The following is a 6135-nucleotide window of genomic DNA, read 5'->3' as shown; positions in this document are numbered from 1 at the left end:
CTCAGGAGTTAAACTGGGAGATGGGGGAGTTCGATTGCTCGCTTTGACGTGTGCTGACCACCAGGGGGCGGTGCGGAACGAAGGAAGGCCCCGGCCAGCAGCCAAAAGGAAGGCTCTGGCTGGCAGCTGGAAGGCCCTGATCAGCCCTGATTGCCAGCCAGGCCTAGGGACCCTACCTATGCACGAATTTTGTGCACTGGGCCTCTAGTATACAAATAAAACCAAAATCTGTATTTAAGTATAAATGTCAGTCCTGTGTAATGTCACCTACTTCACATGAACAGCCTATTTATGTATTATTATAGTTGTACATAGTAGGTATCTAAAAGAAATACATGGAAATGTATTACAAAAATTACTATTTTCTAGGGCAGTGATGGCAAACCTATGACACACGTGTCAGAGGTGACACGCGAACTCATTTTTTTGGTTGATTTTTCTCTGTTAAATGGCATTTAAATATATAAAATAAATATCAAAAATAAAGTCTTTGTTTTACTATGGTTGCAAATACAAAAAAATATCTATATGTGACACGGCACCAGAGTTAAGTTAGGGTTTTTCAAAATGCTGACACGCCAAGCTCAAAAGGTTCGGCATCACTGTTCTAGGGTGAATAAAAAAAAAATCTAACTAGTACAAATACTAACCAAGCTAAAAAGTTAAAGTGCATCATCCATCCCAATCTGTAATAAGATCTTTATAATATTAAGTACTGACTGCCTTGGGTTGATATGCTGACTTACAATACGTCAACACCATTTACACATTTCCTTTTCTATTTTAAAATTCTACTACGCATTTAAAAGGGAAAACAGCAAAGATAAATTTTATGAAGCCCATATTTCAAATATCTGTTTTATGATATACTATAAGCAACAGAGAAAATACCCTAATTATTTCTACATTTAATAATTAGATACTCCAGGACTTAAGTTTATAGGACCGAATAAAAATATCAACATCATGATGTGGCTGCTGTTTGCTATATGTTCTCTGCCAATAAAACATATCAATAAGTCAGTTTATAGCTTAAGCCATACATTTTGTACAAGAACATCCACTTGTATTTTTAAGTTAATCAGCAGATAGAAAGCCTACCTAATTTCTATGAATATAACAATGAATATACTTTACTATGAATATAACAATTCAAATCCTTGGTATAAACCAATTAAGTGAATATATGGAAAGAATAAACTATTCCTAATATTCTGAAATATGTCTTAAAGTATCTCTACATTGCCTTAGCTCAGTGGTTGGCAAACTCATTAGTCAACTCAAATATCAACAGTACAACGACTGAAATTTCTTTTGAGAGCCAAATTTTTTAAACTTAAACTATATAGGTAAGTACATTGTTATTAACCTACCTATATAGTTTAAGTACCGTTGATATTTGGCGTCTCCCCCGCGCTGCGTATCCCAACCCACTGACACCTCCCACTTCTTCTAACGCCACTTCTTCAAAATAGACTCGCCCAGGCCGAAAACCAACTTCTGAGCATGGGCCACGAAGTTTCAGTTGCACTGTATGTGCGTGCCGGCAGATGGTATTTTGTGGAAGAGTCACACTCAAGGGGCCAAAGAGCCGCATGTGGACCGCGAGCCGCGGTTTGCCAACCACTGCCCTAGCTGGTTTGGCTCAGTGGATGGAGTGTTGGCCTGCAGACTGAAGGGTCCTGGGTTCGATTCTGATCAAAGGCATATGCCTGGGTTGTGGGCTCAATCCCCAGTAGGGGGCATGCAGGAGGCAGCCGATAAATGATTCTCTCTCACCATTGATGTTTCTCTCTCCCTCTCTTCCTTCCTCTCTGAAATCAATAAAAACATATATAAAATCAATAAATAAAGTATCTCTACATTGAACTATTCTATGTTGAACTAATTTGAACAATACTTCCTTTACTTAAATCACACATAAATTAAAATATCCTGTTTTCATATGCAGAACACAAAAATCTTTTAGACATTCTACCAAAAAAGAAGTTATATGAGCCTTTTGTATATAAGAAAAACAAGAGAATGGAGCTATGAAATGGCTTAGACAGATCACAGAAACTCATACCACAAGGTACAAATAAATGATAAGATTGTGGTGGAGGTGTAATTTGTTTCTTAAATTTTTAAAACTGCATTTTTCTTAAAACATACCCTAGGCTGAAGGAAAAAAAAAACAACATGTAAAACAAAATACAGAAGAAAGTAAAATGACAAAAAATAACAAAAAATAATCAAAACAAAAAAAAACTGGCAGGCATAAAACTAATATGCAAAAACATATTTTAAACCAAACCCTCAGGGTTATAAGACTGCAAAACTAAAGTAGAAATTTCTATAGAAAACTGATAGTGAGGCCTCTCCTGAGCTTTAAAAACACATGCACCTGGTCCTCTAATAATGTCGCTTTGTTCTAACATTGATGAGATGCCCAGGAACTTAACTCTTTATAACAATTACCGTATTTGCCGGCGTATAAGACGATTTTTTGGCCCTGAAAAATATGCCTCCAAGTGGGGGGTCGTCTTATACGCCAGGTACACTTCAGATAGACTGCCCATAGTGCTTGCCCCGTGCCATAGTGGCCTCCCGATGCCCGCCCACTTCATTCCACATACCGTTCAGGCATCAGCAGCGCTGCTGGGTGTACGCTCGGCTGTTATGCGATTTTGCTGTTATGCGATTTTACCACACTCGCAAAATCGCACACAGCCGACCATACACCCAGTATGATAGCGCAAAATCACGAATCGCGATACCATACTGGGTGTATGGTTGGCTGTGTGCGATTTTGCGAGTGTGGTAAATTCGGGTTACCGTATATTTCTTTACATATGCATTGAAGATTCGCTATTTTGCGCTATCATGGTGCCTGTTAGAATGTTGAAGAGCTCGCACTTGCGCACTAGTGAGGTCCCAGGGAGATGCTGATGCAAGGGTGGACCAGACTGCTATAGTGACAGGGCGGGCAAACAGGGAGCACTTCTATCATTGACAGTCCCTCTAGGTTGTGGGCTGCTTGCCTGTGTTCCTGAGAAGCATCTACGGTACCAGTCTATAGAGTGTGTTTTCTTTAGTGAATTACCGGTATGTTTACCGGTAATAAACTTGCACTGTTTTATGTATATGTTTGATTACATACAGCCTTGTGACAGTTTTCCTGCATGTCATAAGCATTTGAATATAAATTAAAATGTTAAAATCAAATCTGATATTGTTTTACCTTTTATTTGGTGTGTGGAAGGTGTGCGGAAGAGGGGGCAGTCTTATACGGCGAGTATATAACAAACTCTGTATTTTGAGTGGAAATGTTAGGGGGTCATCTTATACGCCCAGTCGTCTTATACGCCGGCAAATACGGTAGTCTGTGGTAACACTGGTTCCATTCTGTGGCTTGCAGTCACAGAACCTATCGATGATGTTAAGTCAGGACTTACTGTGCACACCAAACTGTCTCTAGTAATTTTTGTTGTTGTTTGGCAGTTAGGTAAGAGATGCAGGCTTTTCAGTAACTAGAAAGTACAAAGACCAAGAATATGAACACAACAGCTCCAATGTGACGATAGCTGCTCATTTCATGTAGGGGCTTTTATGCACAATCTGCATCATAGTAGGCAGAAGTCGTTTTAGAAGAAAAGAGAAAGACACTTGCTAAGACTTTCAACTTCTAGTTCTGCACAATCGTTTCTTTATAGAGTCCTTATTTGAAGGCAAAATGACTTCAGCTTTAAATTTAAAAATCTGTCATAAATTTATTACCCTAAAACTTTCATTTCTAGGACATAAATTTATTGGAATAAGAAATTATGTACTATATTGTGCTCTCCAGGCTACAGTTTTGATGGAACTAAAACCCACTTCTGTGTGCGCATGTTCAGGACTTCTTTATTTGTAAAGGGGCTTCCCTCAGCAGTTAGGTGAGTCCTGAAAGCCAACCAGAAGGGTCCTTCCTTGTGGCTTCTAGGACTAATATGGCCAAGCTCCAAAGTCCTTTGCTAAAAATAGATGAAGGGAGCAGCCCAATTTTGGAATTAGCCAAGATCTATGCTATGTTCACAGATGTGTATGTATCATAGAGTGAGGGAGACTTTTCTATAACTTATTAGTCAAAAGAGAAGCAGATGCTAGAAGTTATTCTGTTCACTATAGTACTAAATTTTATAACACAATTTATATGATTATAGAAACTGATCACACAAAAACGTTTGCAAGCAAATGTTAGACATATACCATAAAGATTGGAAAAACAAATATAAAAATTATCCAATCCTGTAAAAAATATACCTCAGATCACAAAATTTGGGAAACAGGACACTAACCATTATTAAATCCAATCCTTTCATTTTAGAGATGACTAAAAACCTCCAGAAATTTTAAAAGATTTAAGAGAAACTTGAGTCTCAAAATGAGAAAAAGGTAGTTTTAAGGCTGAGATGGGGAAAGTAAAGGAAAAATATAAAAGAAGAACACTCTAAGAAACAAAGCACCATAATGTCTGGCTTATGACGAAACAGGAAGAAAAACAGAAAACTGTCAGTACAGTTAAAATGAAGAAACAATCCTACATAATAAAAGGCTAATATGCAAATTGTCCCCTCAACTGGGAGTTCCTGGCCAGCAGGACCCCAACCGCGCACGAATTCGTGCACTGGTCCTCTAGTGTCTAGCAGGCAAGAAGAAAGACATAGGCACACTGAGTTCAACGAAAGAAAATGTACTCTGAAATTATTATAATGAACTCTTTAGCAGAAAACGTTTTAGTAACAACTTACTAAAATTCTTGGCAATAAACTTATAAATCTGGGGCCAATAATGTCCCCAGGAACTCTGTCCTCTGTCACAGTAACTGTCCTGTAAGTGAAGCCCACGCAGAAAGCAGGCAGTGCTGATCCGCCCAGAACATGGCATTTTCGGCCTCGGGAGCGCCCGTCTCCATCCTCAGGGAGCAGAGAACACCAGGATGACAGGCCGCCCTCACGATCTGTCAGTTCACAAGACCCGTGGAGCCCAATCGCTGGCAGCTACGTGTGCCTGCTACCTGTTAGCCGGTTCCGGAGAGAGCCCTGAAGCTGCGCTCCAGCCAGGCGCTGGGAACGCCTTTGTTGTTCCCAAAGGACGGAAGCTACCAGAGTGCAGTCGAACCCAGCGCCCCAAGGCAAAGCTGCCCCAGGCCCGGTACCTCTGCCCAGGCTGGGAGTTTACAGCACAGCCCTCGGCGAGCGAAGAAAAGGCGGGAGAACCCCCGGCAACGCAGAAATGTCACCTCCTAGTTCCGGGAGGGGTCACAAGCGAGGAAAGTTGGAGGACAAGTCCCTAGCACCCTGTTTCGCGGTGGAGGAGGACGCCCACCATGAGGTGGCCGGCCGTCCCGCTGGGTGAAAGCACAGCGAGATCGCGGAGTCAGGGGTCTGGCTAAACTGAGACTATGGGGGGCGGGAAACGAGAGGCAGTGGCGGAAGAAAGCACTGAAGCAAAAGGCAAGAAGCCGGTGCTTGTAAGGGGCGGGTGAGGCTGAGGAAAAACAGCGAAGCGAATGTTACGAGAAAGGCGAAGCTGAGGTGGAAGAGGCGAGGCCAGCGAGAGGCAAAGGGCTGAGGTGAGGGAAGCGCAGCAGGGACAAGGGACAGGCAAAGAGAACCTCCGCCCACAGGGACCAGAACTCTCGACCCGTCCCCCGCTACAGGCAGAACTCGTCCGGCCGCTCTCAGACCCTGTCGACAGCGCAGACTCACCCAAAGGCTGCAGGGGCTCCGCTGCAGGACATGGGGACCGGTCCAGACCCACAGTAGAACCAAGCGAGTGGAGGAAACCGCGGCGTTAGCGTGACCCGGAAGCGCATCCCTAGAAAACGGAAGTCACCGTCCAGGGTCACCTCACAATCCGCACCTCGTTCCACCAGAAGCCTTTGGGCGCATGTGTCAGGCCTCACGGGGCGGGGCTGAGAAGCGTCTAGGCCCCGCCCACTCTCCCACCCACCTCAAACCTCCCCGCCCCGGCGAGCCCCGCCCCGGCGAGCCCCGCCCCTGGTTACGCCTCTCTCGGTGCCTCCAAGATACCTGGTGCTGATAGGCTAGTTTTTGCGGTGCAAAGGCTCCGGTGCCCGGGGGCGGGGGAACACTTCAGCGCTAAATTTTC

At 43.4% G+C, this 6135-nt stretch overlaps 1 protein-coding gene across 1 annotated transcript in view; it reads right to left on the bottom strand.

Moving 5' to 3' along the window:
• EYA3 (EYA transcriptional coactivator and phosphatase 3) overlaps positions 1-5869 on the bottom strand; it is a 100281-nt gene extending 94412 nt beyond the window's left edge. The window contains exon 1 of the mRNA XM_015557185.1: positions 5733-5869. The gene's annotated coding sequence lies outside the window, so the exon portion shown is untranslated. The remainder of the gene's footprint in view (positions 1-5732) is intronic.
• Between the last annotated feature and the right edge of the window lie 266 nt (positions 5870-6135).

The sequence above is a fragment of the Myotis davidii genome, unplaced genomic scaffold (genome assembly GCF_000327345.1).
Source record: "Myotis davidii unplaced genomic scaffold, ASM32734v1 scaffold149, whole genome shotgun sequence".
In the NCBI taxonomy this organism is placed as follows: Eukaryota; Metazoa; Chordata; class Mammalia; order Chiroptera; family Vespertilionidae; genus Myotis; species Myotis davidii.
Note: the sequence above shows the minus strand (reverse complement) of the source record. Positions and strands in the feature narration are given on the sequence as shown.